Source organism: Sander lucioperca, chromosome 8 (genome assembly GCF_008315115.2).
Source record: "Sander lucioperca isolate FBNREF2018 chromosome 8, SLUC_FBN_1.2, whole genome shotgun sequence".
NCBI classification, from domain to species: domain Eukaryota; kingdom Metazoa; phylum Chordata; class Actinopteri; order Perciformes; family Percidae; genus Sander; species Sander lucioperca.
This window is the reverse complement of record NC_050180.1, coordinates 25,752,230-25,773,147: the sequence shown is the minus strand read 5'-3', so window position 1 is coordinate 25,773,147 and position 20,918 is coordinate 25,752,230. Positions and strand designations below refer to the sequence as shown.

General features: G+C 42.0%; 1 long non-coding RNA gene across 1 annotated transcript; it reads left to right on the top strand.

Moving 5' to 3' along the window:
* The first annotated feature begins 19,741 nt into the window (after nt 1-19,741).
* On the top strand, nt 19,742-20,233 carry LOC116062662. The gene is made up of 3 exons (XR_004108070.1): nt 19,742-19,789; nt 19,928-20,056; nt 20,171-20,233. It is a non-coding gene; the product is annotated as an uncharacterized LOC116062662 (long non-coding RNA).
* Nucleotides 20,234-20,918: the final 685 nt, after the last annotated feature.

Sequence of the window (20,918 nt, the reverse complement as noted above, 5' to 3'; positions counted from 1 at the left end):
GTCATCCTAACAACAATTCCTCCTAGTCCCTCACTCACGCTGCAAAACTAAAGGGGGCTGTGCTTTCTCTGTTTCTGCTCCCAGGCTTTGGGTCTTTAAATCTAATTTAAAGAACCATTTTTTTCATTTGCTTTTAGCGTAGTCTGAGGCTGCTTGGCTTCTGTCAAGTCACCTCCTGACCAGTGTTGCCAACTCTATTCCAATGAAAATAGCTAGCACTAGCTCCAAAAGTCGCTAAAAGTAGCTAGATGATGTCATACAGTCATTTGCATATTGGTGACATCACTGCGTACTAATTTGCATAAGCCTTAGTGGTTGTGTCAGGTGCTAGGCAAGGCAGAGATTAAGAGCAAGGTAGAAAAAAATTAAAAAATTATTATTAACCAAATAATCACAAACTCACTACAGGAGTTTATATTTAATTATAATTATTACTTAGGTAGGTATATTTGAAGTAAAAAAAAGAAATTCTACAAAGGTAGAGAGAAAGATCAATGAAGAATTATCAAAGAAGGCTGGCTTGGTTCTGTCACGAAGGACTGCCAGATTTGCTGCTAGTCGCTTTTGTAAAAAAAGTCACTAAGGGGGTCTGAAAAGTCGCTAACTCTAGAGACAAAGTCATGAAGTTGGCAACACTGCTCCTGGCCTGTCTTTTTATTCCCTATACTGCTTTTTAAGCCATTGCTGATTTAATTCCCTCTCCTAACTTCCTTCTATTTTTTCTCCATCACATTGGTTGTGTTTGTTATGTACTTTTTATTTATGTAGACTGATGTTGTTTATCTATGTATCGAGGCAGACTTCACCTCATCTACCCTTGTTGTATAGCACTTTGGGTTAGCTTATGCTGTTCTAAATGTGCTTTATAAATAAAGATGACTTGACTTAACATCTGCTGACATATTGGACCTTTAAGATGACGTTTGTTAAGCGTTTTATTTAGGTGTTTCTAGTTCAGTATTAATATAAATTTATGTAATAAAACTGTCCATGCTGATAGTTCAGGTTAACTTATTTTTATGTTAATGCTTGTTAATGCCCAACATTATCAACCTACCAGCGACTTCATATAAAAAACCTGTAGTCTAATCTAACACATTCACACAATGGACCTAGACTCTGATTATTGTGAATTATTGTCCCATCTTAAATACATCTAATAAAATATACATTTAAATTATTTTCATTGCAGATGCATATAGCCAACCCAGTCCACAGCAGTACGTGAAATAGTCATGTAATTTAATCTATTGATTCGTGTACAGGATCTCGTGTAGACAAATCACAAGCGAAATGATATCATTAAAAAAATGAAAAGCATGATGAAATCTAAAGAAATGTTGATTAATGTAGCGTTATAAAAAAAATATATTAACAACAAAGCAATCCAGCTTCCCTGTTAATAAGACTGAAATAATAAAATTAAAAGACACTACCTTGGTGACAGGCAACATAGTAAAAAAAAATACAGGTTGCAGAAATATGCTAGTACCCTTGGCTTTACCAGAAGGCGATGGAAGTCAGTAGGAGACAACCCATACTCCTCAAGAAAGAAATGTGTCAGCATGGAAGAGGTATACAAAAATATTAACCTTTTACACCAAAAACGATCAGCCGTGGGACAAAGGGGAAAAAAGCAGGCCATAACACAAGCCAAGGTCAGGATGCAAACAAGATTCCTTGTGGACACGCTGAAGAACCTGCACAAGAAATACTTGGCAGAGGACTACGGCCCAAATGGGTTGTGCACCAAACGCTTTCTGATAGGAAAACATGCTTGTGCAAATTGCACGAAACTTGGGCTTTGTAGCTCAAACGCTTTGCAGCATGAAGTTGCTTAACACCCCTGACCGGGAAATGTTGATGACAGAGATCAGTTGTGACCAAACTAAGAAAGAGTGCATACAATGACAGTGGTTAATGCAAAGAGAAGAACGTCCCATTGCTCAGGGAATATAAAGGCTCCACCCAGGTGGCAAACATGCAGTGGGTCACAGAGGCCACAACAGGACAAACAAAGGACAACACTGAAACAACCTTCAAGAAGACAGACAAAAAGATGTTGAGATCATGCTTGATGATCTCATTGAGCTCTTTAACGGCATGCTCGTATAATTCAAACGCCATGCATTCAACAGCCGACAACAGTACAGATACTGCAGGGAACTGAAAAGGAACATGGCTGAGAATTAATGTATTATACATGTGGACTCTCTGGGTATTACATATGTAAATACGCATCTGAGATCCCAGCAGTGCACTTTGGTGCATCACATTAGCAAGCAACACCACACACTGACAAGATGCTGAGCCACTCTGCTTGAGCACCATCTTGCCATCAAGACTAAAGGGGACCCCAGCAATTTTGGAGCATCTAAGCCCCATTCTGTCTCATGTCAAGAATGTCTTTCCTACTGTCACAGTGGTATATTTCTTTAGCGATGGACCTAGCACACAGTACCATCAGAATTGGAACTTTTACCTATTCACCTCCCTCCTCCACAAAAAGGGATTCCAAGCTGGGACGTGGAAAGGCCACGGGAAAGGGGCGCCAGATGGGGTCAGAGGTGTTGTGAAAAGGTGTGCGGATCACTTGGTGAGCCACAGACGTGACATCAAAAGTGCAATGTATCTGTTTGAGGCCTTGGTACACACAGGCACCACTCTTAAAGTGTCCATTGACAGGGCAATGAAGGAAATGCCAGACGGCATCCCCCAAGTCCCATCAACTATGAATATACACCAGGTGGTCACTACCTCTCCTGGGAAGATGGTGTACCGGGATGTGAGTAAGGCCTTCAGCTTTAACACACCAAGCTCACCAACAACAGAAGATATTGAATGGGGTCCACAAGTAATAGATAAGCGGTGTGTAATAAAATAAGACAGAGAGCGTTACCCAGGCTTCCTCACCGCCATTGATAAGATTTTGGTACAAGTAAGATCCATGATCTGGTACGTATTTAAGCATGTAATTTGTTTCTTTCCGCCTCCTCAGCCTGTAACTAACCATCATCATGAGACCCAAAAAGACATTTGGGCAAAGCTTGTGGAGTATAGAGAGAACGTTAGGACGCTGGTGTTAATATCGCTTCACAATCCGCAAAATTTAGAATTTTTTGTTTTTCTAGTAAATTAAGTAACTTAGATTTTAGATTCGATGTTGGTCATTCCCAACACATGCCTATCCCCTGCTTTGACTCATCAATTCTGGACTGTGCTGCTGCCAGCCTGTGGAAGGTATGTTACTCACCGTTGATCGACTGTTAGCTTCAGCTGGCTAGCTGTGAACCTCCCGACTAACGGTTACCGCTAGCTAGTGATCTAGCAAGGATTATCCCTTCAGACCACAGTGGACTTCAGTGGACTCTCCATCCATACTCCCGACTGGACCTGTCTGCCACGACTACCGGACTCTTTCAAGTACATGTACTCCCTGTCTCCGCCGATCACTTGGTAGTTTTGAGACACCTGGTGAGCTGTTTGCTTTCACTGGCTAGCTTCTGTAAGCTTCCATGGACTAAACCGGATCACCGAGCACATCTGTTCACTGTTTAGCTGTTTTAGCCCTGTTCCCAGCTCAAGCAAATAGCACTTACAGCTAACGTTAGTGTTGGCCACTACCTCTCTGCACTGCTGAAAATGGTGTTCCTAAAATATTCCTCACTGCAACTTCTCAACGTCATCTGCTACGTCGCTCCAGCTTGCATTGCCTACATAAAATCCCTCGGATCACGTCGTCCTTGTTATGTGCACAGGGTTACGAGATGCAAGTTTGTTTACTCTGATCGTGCCATCCCTACCATAGTGTCTGACCGACGCTCCACCCCACATCGTCGTCGTCTTCACAACAAACCACACGTGCAGTCTGGTAACCTGAGAAGTTTAGTATGTGTTGACAGTGTAATTTCTCCCGCCCCTCTTGCTCATCATCCACAAACAATACTGCTTCATTTATGCTGCAAAATGCCTGCTCCATTAACAACAAAGCACTTCTTCTTCATGACATCATTACAATAAAGAAAATAGACTTTGTCTGCTTAACTGAAACCTGGCAAAATCAAGAGGATTACATGACACTAAACCAAGTCACCCCACCCAGCTATTAGTACATCCAGAAGCCCTGCTCCAAGGGTGGTGATAGGCTGGCTGTAATACATAGTACAGAGACCGCCCTCATCAAAATCCCAAATGATCTACTCACCACTGCTGACTCTGGACACATCAGCATACTCATTCTCCTCAACCTCTCCGAAGCCTTTGACACAATCTCCCATACAATTCTCAACTTGGTATCACCGGCAGAGCTCTCTCCCGGTTTCAGTCTTACTTCCCACACAGGAAGCAATTTGTCACCATTAGCAACTCCCGCTTCGACCCAGCTCCTGTCAACCAAGGCGTGCCTCAAGGCTCTGTTCTTGGACCCATCCTCTTCACCATCTACATGCTCCCCCTTGGTCAGATTATACGGCAACATGGTCTCAGTTTCCACTCCTACGCCGATGATACACAGCTGTATATAAGCACCAAACCATCCACTCAGCTTTAGTAAGTTTAATAAAATAAAAAAATATAAAAAAGAATGAATTGGTAAATTAAATTTTAATGAATTGCTAAATGAAAGTTTTTATATTATATGTTTTATATTTTATATAAAACATGTTTGGACTATATCAGTAATTAAATAAAAAAATATGTTGGGAGTTGTTGGTCATATTGTAATGAATTAGGTCCTGTGCCAAATTCCCTGAAACGCTCCATGAAACAGCCTTCAAAGATGCTTCAGAGTAGAAAGCAGTATGGCCATTTGGTCAGTAGGGGGAGCTGTTGACTGCAGTTGCTTATCGCCACATGGTAATTAAGAGAGCGTGCTTATTCAGATGCTGCAAGCAGAGAAAGAGTGTGGTCATTCTGTGTCCGTTCGTGAAGAGTCTAATATATATTTTCATTGTTCTTCACTTCTATGAGAAGTTAACATGTTTGTAGTAATAGTAATATTTTCAGACTACATGGCTCATTAAGCTAACCTACCACATTGTTTGTGTGATGAAAATAATAAGTCTGTTGTCACATGTATGTTATGTATATTTTGTGGCCATGTTTAGAGTTAAGGCATTTAAGTTAATGTTACTATTTCTTGCTGGGGTTTATATTGTTTATATTACAGATACCACACACACAAACAGAAATGGCAAACGTATTTGTATCCTCATTCTTATTGCTGGATGAAGTTGCCTAACTACTTTCTGCCTCTGTGTCCACTCCTTTACAAGAGTTCCACTGTGGATGAAGTTCCAGAGCAGTTTAATCGTCATTCTGACAATAGGTCCTTATTATATTATATTGGCTGAACATTGGTGATATAAAAAAATCACTATTTAAGAAATTATTCATTAATGAATCTCCTTTTGTGTACATGAAGGTGGGGGTGTATGTCCACCATTCCGTGTTTTGATGGGGGGATTGTGGAGGTGGAGAAGGTCTGTGAGTTAGGAAGAAGCCTGTTTATGGAGGGCTTTGTGAGTAAGAAAGAGGACTTTAAACTGGATGCGTTGGGGAACAGGGAGCTAGTGGAGATTCTGGTGATGTGGTCATGGGAGTGGGTGTGGGTGAGGAGGAGGCGGGCAGCAGGGGTTTGTACTCAAGTATATTTAAAGGGATATTTCACCACTGGAAAGATGAATATTTATTGAAATTGGGTCATTTATGTAGTAGAAATGTGAATATTTTTAGAAGTTGGTGCCTTCTAGACCGATAAAAGCCAGAAAATGTATTTTTGGCTCATGTGGATGAAAGACAACAACTCCCAGAATGCACTTGCTTTGCTTCCCTACAAGGCCACTCCCAAGCCACGCCTAATGGTTACAGAGGGCAGTTAAAGGAGAATTCCGGCCAATTTTTACATTAATCTTGATCGCGAGTACTTTCGATAGAAAAAAACCCAACCCGAATCAGTGCAGGCAACACGGAGTAGCTGCAGCTACGTACTACAAGCGTCCCCTGAGCTAAAACGGCAGTTGTCGGGGCAAGTTTTAGAGTGCCTTTGTGCCTTTTAACAGACATAAAATGCAATTAAAGCTGCAAGCCCTAGCTCCTCTGCGCGTGTCGGGGTTACCGGCAGTCGCCGCTCCTTGCGACCGTGCATTTGTGCGGCACTCAGACACCGCAAATCGTCACCAATGAAAAGGGAACTCCCTGCTGCGTTCAATGATACCTCACACAAGACTCCTACCTTAGATGGGTCAGCATTTATGAAAGGGGGCGTGGCTTAAACATAGGGGGCGGGCCAAACCATCACCAATGAATAATGAAGTCTCTGCAGACTTCACTGATATCTCACACAAGGGTCTGCATCAAACGGGTAATTAGTTATAAAAGGGGGCGTGGCTAAAGCATAGGGGGCGGGCCAAACCATCACCAATGAAGAAGCAACTCTCTGCTGAGTTCATTGATACCTCACACAAGACCCTACCTTAAACGGTTCAAATGTTATGAAAGGGGGCGTGGCTAAAGCATAGGGGGCGGGCCAAACCATCACCAATGAATAAGGAAGTCTCTGCAGAGTTCACTGATATCTCACACAAGGGTCTACATCAAACGGGTCATTAGTTATAAAAGGGGGCGTGGCTTAAGCATAGGGGGCAGGCCAAACTATCACCAATGAATAAGGAAGTCTCTGCTGATTCCAAAGATACCTCACACAAGACTCTACCTTAGATGGGTCAGTATTTATGAAAGGGGGCGTGGCTTAAACATAGGGGGCGGGCCAAACATCACCAATGAATAAGGAAGTCTGCTGAGTTCACTGATGTCTCACACAAGGTTCTACATCCAATGGGTCATTAGTTATAAAAGGGGGCGTGGCTAAAGCATAGGGGGCGGGGCAAACCATCACCAATGAAGAAGGAACTCTCTGCTGAGTTCAATGACACCTTACACAAGACTCTACCTTAAATGGGTCACCAGTTATTAAAAAGGGGTGTGGCTAAATTTTAGGGGCCCGGGTCAACCCATCACCAATTAAAAAGGAAGTCTCTGCTGAGTTCAATGATACCTCACACAAGGGTCTACCTTAATCGGTTCAAATGTTATGAAAGGGGCGTGGCTTAAGCATAGGGGGCGGGCCAAACCATCACCAATGAAGAAGCAACTCTCTGCTGAGTTCAATGACACCTCACACAAGGGTCTACCTTAAACGGTTCAAATGTTATGAAAGGGGCGTGGCTTAAACATAGGGGGGGCGGACAAAACCATCACCAATGAAAAGGAAGTCTCTGCAGAGTTCACTGATACCTCACACAAGGGTCTACCTTAAATCGGTCAATGTTATGAAAGGGGGCGTGGCTTAAGCATAGGGGGCGGGCCAAACGATCACCAATGAGAAGGAACTCTCTGCTGAGTTCAATGACACCTCACACAAGACTCTACCTTAGATGGGTCAGCATTATGAAAGGGGGCGTGGCTTAAACATAGGGGGCGGGCCAAACCATCACCAATGAAGAAGGAAGTCTCTGCTGAGTTCAATGATACCTCACACAAGGGTCTACCTAAATCGTTCAAATGTTATGGAAGGGGGCGTGGCTTAAGCATAGGGGGCAGGCCAAGCCATCACCAATGAAGAAGGAACTCTCTGCTGATTTCATTGATACCTCACACAATGGTCAACCTTAAATCGTTAAAATGTTATGAAAGGGGGCGTGGCTTAAGCATAGGGGGCGGGCCAAACCATCACCAATGAAGAAGGAACTCTCTGCTGAGTTCATTGATACCTCACACAATGGTCAACCTTAAATCGTTCAAGTGGTATGAAAGGGGGCGTGGCTTAAGCATAGGGGGCGGGCCAAACCATCACCAATGAAGAAGGAACTCTCTGCTGAGTTCATTGATACCTCACACAATGGTCAACCTTAAATCGTTCAAATGTTATGAAAGGGGGCGTGGCTTAAGCATAGGGGGCGGGCCAAACCAACACCAATGAAGAAGGAACTCTGCTGATTTCATTGATATCTCACACAATGGTCAACCTTAAATCGTTCAAATGTTATGAAAGGGGGCGTGGCTTAAGCATAGGGGGCGGGCCAAACCATCACCAATGAAGAAGCAACTCTCTGCTGAGTTCAATGACACCTCACACAATGGTCAACCTTAAATCGTTCAAGTGGTATGAAAGGGGGCGTGGCTAAATTATAGGGGGCGGGCCAAACCATCACCAATGAAGAAGGAAGTCTCTACTGAGTTCAATGATACCTCAGACAAGGGTCTACCTTAAACGGTTCAAATGTTATGAAAGGGGGCGTGGCTTAAGCATAGGGGGTGGGCCAAACCAACACCAATGAAGAAGGAACTCTGCTGATTTCATTGATATCTCACACAATGGTCAATCTTAAATCGTTAAAATGTTATGAAAGGGGGCGTGGCTTAAGCATAGGGGGCGGGCCAAACCATCACCAATGAAGAAGCAACTCTCTGCTGAGTTCAATGACACCTCACACAAGACTCTACGCCATACAGTTCATTAGCTGTGAAAGGGGGCGTGGCTTACGCATAGGGGGCGGGCCAAACCATCACCAATGAAGAAGCAACTCTCTGCTGAGTTCAATGACACCTCACACAAGACTCTACCTTAGATGGATCAGCATTCATGAAAGGGGGCGTGGCTTAAGCATAGGGGGCGGGCCAAACCATCACCAATGAAGAAGCAACTCTCTGCTGAGTTCACTGATACCTCACACAATGGTCAACCTTAAATCGTTCAAATGTTATGAAAGGGGGCGTGGCCTGAGTAAGTGGGCATGGTTATATTATAGGGGCCGGCTCATTATCACATGTAGACCACACATTATAAGTTTCATGTAAATCGGATGATGTTTGTCATATAAGGCGCATTTCCTGTTGCCAGCGGGGGGCGCTATGACCAAAAGTCAATATTGGCATGTAGATGTCCTCAGACATGGACCCTTGTCAATCGTGAGAAATTTCGGGCAGATATGACAACGTACACTCAAGTTACAACAATTTCTTTGGTCATCGCTAAACACTCAAAATGGCCGCCCCGCCACGGCCACGCCCTATGACGAAAAGTTTTTCTTTTAACAACTTTTCATCTTTAATGTCTTTAGATGGCACAGACCAAATTTGAAGTTGATCGGATGAAATCTCTAGGAGGAGTTCGTTAAAGTACGACATGTGGAAATGGCCAAAATCGCACTAATTTCGAACTTTGAAATCAAAATGGCGGACTTCCTGTTGGGTGTAGGGTATGGCTCCAATGACGTTTTTTGTACATCTTGACATGTTACAAACGTACCAACTTTCGTGAGTCTACGTTAAATGCATTGCAGGGGCTCCACTTTTTTAACTTTGTAGGGGGCGCTAGCGAGCCAGTTTTGTGCGCCTATTCCCGAAACCCTTACAATATGTAAAACTTCACCAGACTTGATGCGCCCACCAATTTTGGTGAGTTTTTGAATATGTTAAGCCCCTCAAAAAGCCAATTTACTTGCAGAAACTAATAATTCCTTCAGTTTCAAAAGGGCCTTCGCCGCTGTCGGCGCTCGGGCCCTAATAATTCCTTCAGTTTCAAAAGGGCCTTCGCCGCTGTCGGCGCTCGGGCCCTAATAACTAGAACTGCAAGCAGTTATGACGGGGCCCAAGCCACCCACGCCAGTCGCCCCCGACACCCGGGGGAACATGCGAATGCGGAACCCGAAGCCGGGCAGCGGGGAGGCAAACGTCGCTAAACATCGAGAGGCGCGAGCCATGACGTCTGCGGTACGCCGCCGTTGGAAACGTAGCGGTCACCAGTTCACCTCCATGCATATACGGACTACCTTTAAGAATTCTTTACAATAAACAGACTTCTTAACCCCCCTGACCGCGGGAGACAGCAGAGAAAAATGAGAGAGTGACCGAGAGGGTGGAGGGGGGAGGCAGGTGTGGTAGTTGAAGGAGCAGGGGAGGTGGTCAAGTTGTTGCAAATGGCGTCATAGGCGCTGATTTATGTTTTCCTCCGTGGGTGCTTTGTGGGAAATTAAGAATCAATGACACCAACATAACCAATCACACTATGACAGACGCTCCACTTAGCACCAACTGCAATGTTTAATTGCACAGTATCGGCGCCTATGAATGGTGTTGATTTTGGATTGAAAAAGTGAGAGAAAAGAGTTGCATTTGTCCACTGTGAAGGTTGTAGAAACTTTGTCAAGTGGGTTAAGTAGTTTGTTTATTGTAAAACACCAGGGGAGCACACAAAAGCAAAAACCAAAAACGGTAAGAGGCAAACCTCAGTAAATATTGAGAAGTGTGAGCTGCAAGGTCTGTGGTACATTTCCATTGCAAATATCCCATTAACATTGAGTAAAGGGCCAAAACTTGTCTATATTGATTATAGCTCACCCTAATGGCCGATCTTCGCCAAATTTGGTACAGAGCCTCAGAGCGGCATGCCGAACGAGCACTACAAGTTTCGTGTTGAAAATTTATGCTCAATTTATTTGCTGATAACATATAATTTGGCCGAGATATGTTATGATACGTGTGTGGTAGCTAGCTATGAAAATTTGTTTGGTCGTCAAATGCGCAAACTTTAACGTAGCAAAATTCCTTGGGTAACTTTTGGTCACGTCCATCTGGAGATGCTACCTACCAGGTTTCGTGCTGATCCGTCCACGGCCTAGGACGAGTTCGAAAAAGTTGGTTTTGCGCATTGTGCGACATTGCGGAAAAAAATTTAAGCGAAAATGGGCGTGGCCTATATGATGTGATTCAACTTGATTCAAGGAACACGTGGATGTAAGTATTTTTTATGTGCGATGTGTAAATTTACAAAAGATCTGTAAATTTAAAGTTGTTCACATTAGTGTAAGTAGTAAATGTAGACGTGGGTCCCATAGGCCACGCCCACTTTGACCCCTCGGTACCCCACTCTAGGGTTGGCCTCAGTAGATGGTACCCATCAAATTTTGTAAAAATCAGATTAGCGGTTCATGAGATATAAACTTTTTGTACTTGTAGCGCCCCCTAGTGGCCAATTTTTGTAAAACGGGTGATTGACCTTCAGATGGTCATGCTAAACAAGAATCTAAAGTTTGGCGTTGATGGCATTTATTTTGGCCGAGATATGGCAAAGTTGGTGTTTTCATAGTTAGCTACAAAAATTTGTTTGTGGGTAATATGCGCAGTTTTTATCCTATCAAAATTATTTTTATTAACTTTTTGTTCGGCCCATCTGGAGATGCTACCTGCCAAATTTTGTGTCGATCGGTCGCACGGTCTAGGAGGAGTTCGAAAAAGTAGGTTTTTGATAAATCGCGATTTTTCACACATAAAAGTTTAGGCGGAAATGGGCGTGGCCTATATCACGTGATTCAGTTAGATCCAGGGAACGCGTGGATATATGGTTTTTAAATGTCCGGTGTATGGTGTGGGAGTTATAGGGCCAAACGCGTTTTTTCAGCTATAGCGCCACCTAGTGGTGGAAGTGGGTCTATTTTTGTGCCTGAGGTCCTTGCGGCGTTTGGGACCATTACTGAAAATGCCAACCCCCCACCATGTACAGTTTAGGCTGTAGTCGGAGTTTTAGGCGGGGAAGAATAATGGGAAAAAAATAATGTCTGATTAATCAGTAGAAAAACAATAGGGTTCTACAGCCCTGCTGTATGAACGGCATAGCTTTGCTATTGCCCATTCTTACAGACTCAGGCTTGGACCCCTAATAATAAAAATCTTTCGAAAAACAATAGGGTTCTACAGCCCTGCTGTACGAACGGCATAGCTTTGCTATTGCCCGTTCTTACAGACTCGGGCTTGGACCCCTAACTAGAACTGCAAGCAGTTATCAAGGGGCCCAAGCCACCCACGCCAGTCGCCCCCGACGTCCTGGGGAGCGCGCGAAAGCGGAACCCGAAGCCGGGCGGCGGGGAGGCAAAAGTCGGTAAACATCCAGAGGCGCGAGCCGTGACGTCTGCGGTACGTCACCGTTGCAAACGTAGCGGTAGAAGAAGAATAATGATTAACTAGAACTGCAAGCAGTTATGACGGGGCCCAAGCCTCCGACGCCAGTCACCTCCGACGCCAGTCGCCCCCAACGCCCCGGGAAGCTGTGCCACTCGCCCCCGATGACCCGTGGAGCTGCGCCAAAGAGGGACTTAAAGCATTACATGGGGGGGGCAAACATTGGTGAATATCGAGAGGTTTGATTCGCAAGGTCTGGTATGGTGTAAGCCGCGACATCTGTGGTACATTGCTGTTACAAATGTATTGGTTAACAGTTCATCTCTATGCATACACAGACTACTTTTAACAATTCTCTACAATAAACAAACTTCTTAACCCCCCTGACCACAGGGGACAGCAGAGAGAAATGAGAGAGTGACTGAGAGGGTGGAGGCAGGTGTGGTGGTTGAAGGAGCAGGGGAGGTGGTCAGGTTGTTGTAAATGGTGTCATAGGCTCTGATTTATATTTTCTTTTGTGGGTGGTCACAGCCGCACGCCCTTTAAAGAAAAAAAAATAGTCAAAAGTTATTTGCATTTCAGAACCTTAGGAAATGGACAGCGTCCGACGTGAACACACATGCCTATTAACTCAATATTAAAGCCGTAAAGTAGGCTTTTAACTCAGGATTGCGTCACTTGTCACAAATACGGATAGGATTGGAGATGAAAAGTTTAACTGACACGTAACCGCTATCAGCTTCGTGGGAAATTAAGAATCAATGTCACCGACATAACCAATCACACTATGACAGACGCTCCACTTAGCACCAACTGCAATGTTTAATTGCACGGTATCGAGAGAAAAGAGTTGCATTTGTCCACTGTGAAGGTTGTAGAAACTTTGTCAGGTGGGTTAAGAAGTTTGTTTATTGTAAAAAACCAGGGGAGCACACAAATGCAAAAACCAAAACGTAAGGGTAGGAGGTAAATATCAGTAAATAATCAGTAAAAGTGTGAGCTGCATTTTCATTGCAAATATTCCATTAACATTAAACATGAACAATCCTGTCTAAAAATATGTTAAGGCTTATTTTACAAGTTCAAGGTATGTGCTGGGGCATAGCTCAAAATGCTGTGCCCTGTAGAAAGGCATTTTCTATGGGCCCTTCCCTGAATTCACAGCTATTCATTCTAGCATCTTTTGGGCACTCCTCACATGAGAGCCCTGGATACTCAGTCCCCTTTTTCCCCCTAGTCCGACGCCCCTGGGTATGTGCTGCAATAATCATGGTTTGTAGTTGTCATCTTTTTTCGAGTGGCATTACGGTGTGCTTGGAGCAGTGATGGGAATAACGGCGTTATAAATAACGGCGTTACTTTTTTTTAGTAACAAGTAATCTAATTGATTACTCTTCCCATCTTAATAACGCCGTTACCGTTACTGCCAAAAAATGCGGCGCGTTGCTATATTTGAAGCTGTTTTTTTTATTAGACCAACTATCTCTGAGTCTGAGCCGAGAGGCAAAGACTTTTTTTACTGTTCTTCCTTGGTTAGTGGGCAGTGCACGACACAAGCGCATACATGCTGACGATTGGCTGAGGTTGAGTAAAATGTCATGATAAGCCAATCAGAGGTAGAGATGGGCGGGTGTTCGAAAGCACGCATAGTCGGACACACAATGAACAAGACAAGCGAGTCAGACAACAAGAGAGAGACAGGTATGGCGTTATGAAATCAAGGAGAGGGTTAACTTCTCCTGCTACAGATTTTCCACCTTGGTCAGAAAGAACAGAGGAGACATTTTGTTTCTCTTACTATGATTCTAGAGTCGCTACTCGCTCCAAAGCTAATCGCTGTCACTCTCTCACTTCTCCCTCGTTCTATCACCTACTCCCCACACACACACACACACACACACACACACACACACACAAATTATATTAAGCAGTGTTTTTCCTTCTTTTCTATTTGTATAGGCAGTGTCAAGTAAATATCACTATGTTTTGAGTTTGTTGACTGAGCACCATGTTTGAAGATTTACCTGTTGTGGGTTACACGTGGTCTCTGTGGTTGATTGAAGTTTTCATTGGAGTAAATTAAGCTATATTAAACGGGTAATATAATGCGCAATGTAAGAGTGCAATGAGGACAATTTAATAAGGGAACTTTATAAAATGATGTGGATTAAGTTTGTATTTTTTTTACGAAACTTAAGTGATAAGTATAGTTAGTTAATAACATTGTACCAAGTATATATAATGGTTGCAAATAGGTGTTTATGTTTTTGACTGAAACTTTTTTTTCCACACATTGTTATCTTATGGGTCTTTTAATTGTAATCCTACCTAATTGTAATTGTATTGTTTTTAATTGTGGATTTTTTTTGTTTTGTTATGTGGTGTTTTGTTTTGTTATGTTATTGTGGTGTTTGTTATGTGGTGTTAAAAAATATTGTCTATGGCTTAGTGTTTTTTAATTTTTAATAATCTAATAAAATAATAAATTGTAGATGTTTTTAAAGAACGTGGTTTTTAATGTTAATTTATTTATATGATTGTAGAAGCCTATTTTTTGTTAAAAATATTGGTGTATAACTAATTATGGCTAAGTATTAGTGTGAATGTTGTATATAATGTAAGTTATTGTTTTCCTTAGATGGCTTCTCCAATGAAAATAGCGCACGTAGAGGATGGAAGGGTGGAAGCCGTACGGCAAGCACTTCAGCTGTGTGCAGTAAGTAATGTGTTTGTGTTGTTTGTTTCTTTATACGTGAAATTAAATATTGGGTCATATCACACAAAGGAAATGAAAATATTCAATTAAAGGTAACATATACTTTTGTTTACTAGTTTCTAACATAGCTATTTATCAGTGCTGATATGTACTGAATTTATGTGTAGTAAGTGTAAACATATGTTCCTGATATGTTGTGTCAGTTGCTCTACACACATTTTGTGGCATTAGTTTGCTTCAATGAAAGTAATGTGTTGCAAATGGATTTGTTTCTGTAGTCCTTTTAATGTTGAATTTTATTAACAGAAAATAATTTTGGCTTTCTGTGTTTGTTTTTTTTGTGTTTGTGTATATGAGTCTGTGTTTGTGTGTGTGTCCTTGTGTGTGTTTGTGTGTGTGTGTGTGTGTGTGTGTGTGTGTGTGTGTGTGTGTTGGTAAATATTAAAAATAATCGTGACAATAAAATATTTAAATATAAAGACATGATTACAGTAAAAGGAATAATTAAATTAATAAATGGCAACATGTATTTTAAGATCAGGAATTATAATTTTATTTTATTTACTGATATTATTCCTTGTTTTAATGTTAACTGTCTAAAATTCTTTTTTTCATGTAGTTTAATGTAATTATTTTGCTTTTTTCTGCAGTATGTTGTGAAGGATGAGAGGGTCTCTCGTGATGAGCTCTACGTTAAAATTACTAAAGCCATATCAGATGTTATGGATGTTCTGGCAAAAGAATTTCGTGTCAGGAAGGCTGCTGAAAAGAAAAACAAGTGGCTACAATCAGACATAAGGCGAGAGAGGGATCGTCATTGTCGGGAGGAGCAGCGACTGTCAAGAAAGATCGCGGAGCTTGAGGATCAGTTGTTTGCAGTAACTGGATTTTTTGATGATGGTAAGTGTTTGTGTATAGTTGTGGCTTGCATGTTGTGCTAGTAATAATTGTTGTATGGTTGATTATAGTGTTTGTTGAACTGAAGTAATGTGTAATCTTGTATTAAAGTACATTTAAAATGATGTTACTAGGATTAGTTCAGAATGGTGAACATGAATATTTATTGTTATGAAATTCACATTATAAACACAATTGACATTCTGTGTTCGAGTGTGTGTACATTGTAGCACATGTAGTTTGTGATTTTGGACAGTAATACGGAAACTGTCAACAAATTATGTTTTTTGTTTGTGTTATTAATATAATTATTGTGAGAATAAAGGCATATTTATATTGAATGTGTTTTTATTTTTGTTTGCAGAAGGGCTTGAGGAAGATGTACAGGTGGTTCAGGAGGATGCGGGAATGATGGAGGGAGAAGAGCCAACGCAGGAGGATGAGGGGAAGGTTAAAGATGATGATGGTGAGAAGAAGGATGAAGAGGAAGATGATCAGAAAAGGGATAAAGATGAAGATGTGGAGAATGATGACGAGGAAGAAGGGTAGATAAAGGATAAAGAGGAATTGGACAATCAAAATGTTTTATTTTATTTAAGGTTAGTTGTGGGGGGCTTTTTCCTATATTATATAGTTACTGTGAATGAACAGGAAAGTGTGAGTTAGCTTGGGGATGACACAGCAAAAGGTAGCAGGTTGGTTATGGACCTGGGCTGTTGTTAAAGATTCAGCCTACATGAGGCTCACATTGTTACTGGTTGAGCTAGAGGCTGCCTTGGACAGGAATCATGTTTTGTAATATGTTATATTATTTGTTGTTCATAATAATGTTTTTATTATGTAGTAGTTCTTTTAATAAATATTTTATTTTTACATGGTCCTTTCTTGAAGATTGAACTCAGTTGGCCTGAAGGAAATTAGATCTCGCATGGGCCACATGTTAATGTTAGCTAGAGGTGGCAGAGCTGTTGATGAAGTATGACCTGGGGAAGTTCTGGTTCTTACTGTGTGTGTTTGTGTCTGTGTGTGTGTGTGTGTGTGTGTGTGTGTGTGTGTGTGTGTGTGTGTGTGTGTGTGTCTCTGTCTCTGTGTGTGTGTATATGGATCTCTGTGTGTGTATGGGTCTCTGTGTGTGTGTCTCTGTGTGTATGTGGATCTCTGTGTGTCTCTGTCTCTGTGTGTGTGTGTGTGTGTCTCTGTCTCTGTGTGTGTCTCTGTCTCTGTGTGTGTCTCTGTCTGTGTGTGTGTGTGTGTGTGTGTGTGTGTGTGTGTATGTGTGTCTCTGTCTCTGTGTGTGTGGATCTCTGTGTGTGTCTCTGTCTGTGTGTGTGTGTGTGTGTGTGTGTGTGTGTGTGTGTGTATGTGGATCTCTGTGTGTCTCTGTCTCTGTATGTGTGGATCTCTCTGTGTGTGTGTGTGTGTGTGTGTGTGTGTGTGTCTCTGTCTCTGTGTGTCTCTGTGTGTGTCTCTGTGTGTGTCTCTGTCTCTGTGTGTCTCTGTGTGTGTCTCTGTCTCTGTGTATGTGGATCTCTGTGTGTCTCTGTCTCTGTGTGTCTCTGTCTCTGTGTGTGTGTGTGTGTGTGTGTGTGTGTGGATCTGTGTGTGTGTGTGTGTGTCTCTGTCTGTGTGTGTGGATCTGTGTGTGTGTGTGTGTGTGTTTTTATGGCGTTTTTCCATTACATGGTACCTGCTCGACTCGCCTTGACTCTACTCGCCTCGCCACACTGTGCGTCTGTTTTCCTTTGCAGATTTTAGTACCGCCTCAGCGTGGCACGGCGAAAGCTCTGCTGGAGCCTCCGCAGAACTGAAACAAGTTGCGCCGGGGTAAACTGCCGTGACCTAACACAGAACGTGGAAAGTGTGTTGTTGTTGCCACAGCCAGAAGACACATTTTGTTTCAGAAGAAGCTGGAGGCAGCAACAAAAAACACAGCTGGCTAAACTGTTTAAAAATAGCGGGTTTGTTCAGGACACCCCCGTCTGTCGCTTTCACGTCACCTTTTTACCTCTTACATTTACTGACATTTAACTGATCAGGGGAAGTTGACTGAAGCTGGTTGATTTTGTGTGTCTTTAGTTCATATTTAATTCTGATTGGCTGCAGTTCTGAACATTCTGTTCAGGCAATCAGACAGGACTGTGTGTGGTTGGCTGTCTGGTGTCGTGTGTTTTTTTCTGTATGTGTTTTTGTATGCGCGTCTCTTTGCATGTTATTTTGGTCTCTATTTGTTTGAATATGGTTATTGTGGTATAGATCTAATCTTTTGATGTATTTGTTTTTCTGTAGATGCCTAGAGGAAAAGGTTATCGTCGGTCTTTGGCTGGCAAGTTGAAGTACGCAAAGCGGAACACTCCTCAGCTTCCCACTCCTGAAGTGATTCTGGTGCCACGTGGTGGCGCATGTGAACCATGTAAGTATTCATATATGTATACATGTGTGTTGCCAGGGTATACAATGTTTATTTAATTTTTTTTCAATTGCTGCTTTATAAAGGTAAATGAAATGTTAATTTTCTTATTGTTTTTCGTTACTAGGTTGTGGTACGGGGGTTCGTCACCGAGTCAACGAATGGACACGGTCAAAGGTTACAGGAAAACAACACAAGTTCATCATTCCTCCAGAGGTCCCAGACAAGAAGGTATTTTTAAGTTCATTAAAACGTTCTATATGTGATGAGAAATGTAGTTGTGTGTGTTTGACCAAATCTTTCTCTTGTTACAGTTCATTCTGATTGTTGGCGATTCTCATCTCCGGGCTATAGTCGACGGGATTGTTCCGATGCCAAAGTCACAGGACATTCCACTGTCGTTTGGCTTCATGTCTACGCCTGGGGGCACTGCTGCAGACCTGAGGGCCGAGTTGGACAACGCGCTTCTCCCCCGGATCCCAGATGCTATCTGTCTCTTGGCACCTAGCAACAACCTCACTGCTAACCAAACCATCAGTGAAGCAGCGGCGGATTTCCGGAAACTACTGGTCAGCACCATCAACATTTGTACTAAGGTAAGCTCTTTTTATGTTGTATTATTTTTATAATTTCTGTAATACCATTCTTGTGTTTGTTGTATAAGTCTTAACTCTATATGTTAAGGTCTTTGTTGTCGACTTCCCGCCGCGTTTGAACATTGACCTGGACGTACAACGGCATTATCGTGAGGAGTACCATCGTGTTGCAGCTCTGTTGGATATGTGAAGTCAAATAGTGTATTTGTGTACAGGTTTACGGATGATATGCATTTAAGCAGACATTTTAAATAAATGCATAATTATTGTTCTATTCTTCATTTCCAAGGTATTCGCTGCTACCCTATTGATGAGAGGTTCCCGTTAAACAACCTTAAGCTGTGGAGCAAAGATGGCGTAAGTTTGATCAGCTATTTTATGGTATATGTATAAGTGTGCTGTTCAGTTCCCTGTAGTGGGTTTAACAAGTTAAATTAGGCCGATGCAAGAAACTGTTGTCTAAAGTGATTCTTCATGTATTTTGACTCATCTCAGCGACAATCGTGGAATGCCAATCTTGGTGAATGCTCTGTACATGGCCTGCTATGTCCAGTTTTTGGAGCCAAGGCAAGATCCAGCACCAGTTGGCTGGAAAGTTGTTGGACCAGGCAGGAAGGTAATAACAAATAATGTTTTTTTGTAATATTTTCATAAATTTCCCAGTGTTTGTTGTTACTAAATATATTTATATTTGCAGAAGTCTCGGCCAGCTGTCAAGTCTGGTGTTCCTGCCAAGAAGAGGCAAGTTCAGCAGCAGGAGGAGGTTGGTTGATTTTTGTTATATAGTGAATATATTTTTGTAATATACTGTAAATTATTAGATTTGACTTAAACGTGATCTTGGGAAATTTAATGACCCAATCTTGGTGCATTCTCTGTTTATGGCGTCCTATCTCCAGGTTTTTGTGTCAAAGCCAAATCAAGTGCCAATGGTCCGTCGAAGGGTCCCTCAAAGGTCCTCCCTCAGGGTTGCTGCATCACAACCCTCAGAAGATGGCTGTACAGTTGTTGGACTAGGCAGGAAGGTAATAAAATGTTTGCTAATATATTTTTTTTCTTCTGATTTTCATACTTTTATCAGTGTTTATGTTGTTAAACATATTTTTCAGTATTTATTATAAATTTACCACAAGTTTTTAATTATATTTGTATTTCTAGAGGTTCCAGCCAGCTGACAAGTCTCGTGTTTCACCCACAAAGAAACTGGTTCAAACGGAGGTTAGTCATTTTTTGTTATATATTGTATATATTTTTGTAATGTTGTTTTTTTTTTTTTTTTTTTTTCTCAAATTTGATCTTAGGTAACAAAATGTGTAACCCAAACTTTGACTGTTTTTTTTTTTTGGTCCTTGTCAGGAGGACATGGCGGAATGTTCCATTGTGCTAAATCCTGTGTGGTTTAGTAAGGAGCTTCTTCAAACTTTGGGCGATGGCACCATTCACATCCCAGCCCCTGTGTCCGCACCTGGTCCAAAGGGCCCAAAGGTTAGTTCAATACTGTATTTGTTTTTCCTTTTGGTTAAGGTTGACGTTACATTGTCAAACACATTGTGTATTGCTAAAAAGCAACATTGTTTATATTGTTTTTCTATCTGTTAGAAGGCAGTGAAAGAACGTCGCCACCATCAGTTTGCTACCAAGAAGACAGTGCTTTTGCAGCAGGTGGGCCTTTTACTCCTTTTGAAATGTTTTTGTACAGTTACTCTAGTCAGCGACATGCAACCATTTTTGATTGTATATACAGTAGTTATGTGTCTAGTGGTTAATGATCTTGATTATTGTTTATAGGACAAGGCTGCTACACCAATGGAACTTCCTGGTCCATCGTCTGCCAGTCTTGCCACAGAGGCTCTGAAGGAGGTTAGGATACCTTCATCGGATCAGCCACTGGAGCACCCTGGGAAGGTAACACATTGTAACATGGTTGTAAAAGATTTTGATACATAAAACTGTTAGTAGCTTTAATTGTATTAAGTGAATAAATGTGTTTATGGTTGTGTAACAGTCTTTGTTTTTATTTTGAGGAGAAGGCATCAGTGACATCATCCAGCCCTTCCCATCCTGATGGTAATGAATGGCCTACACTACTGGACACCATGAAGGTTTGTAACATTATCGCCAGTAATGGTGTGTGAAAATGTTTGAATCCATAAGACAGTTGGTATCTAAATGTACTTAACCAACTTGTTGTTGTTTTAGGATCAAGTTGCAAAGCTGCAGTGGACGCATTGCATGTCCAAGAAGGAAGACGATGTACAACAGGTTTGTTTTTTGAGTTACTAGTGCAGTGCCCGTTGAAAATGTACAGAGAGAGAGAGAGATAATTATTTGTATGTCATGGAGTTGC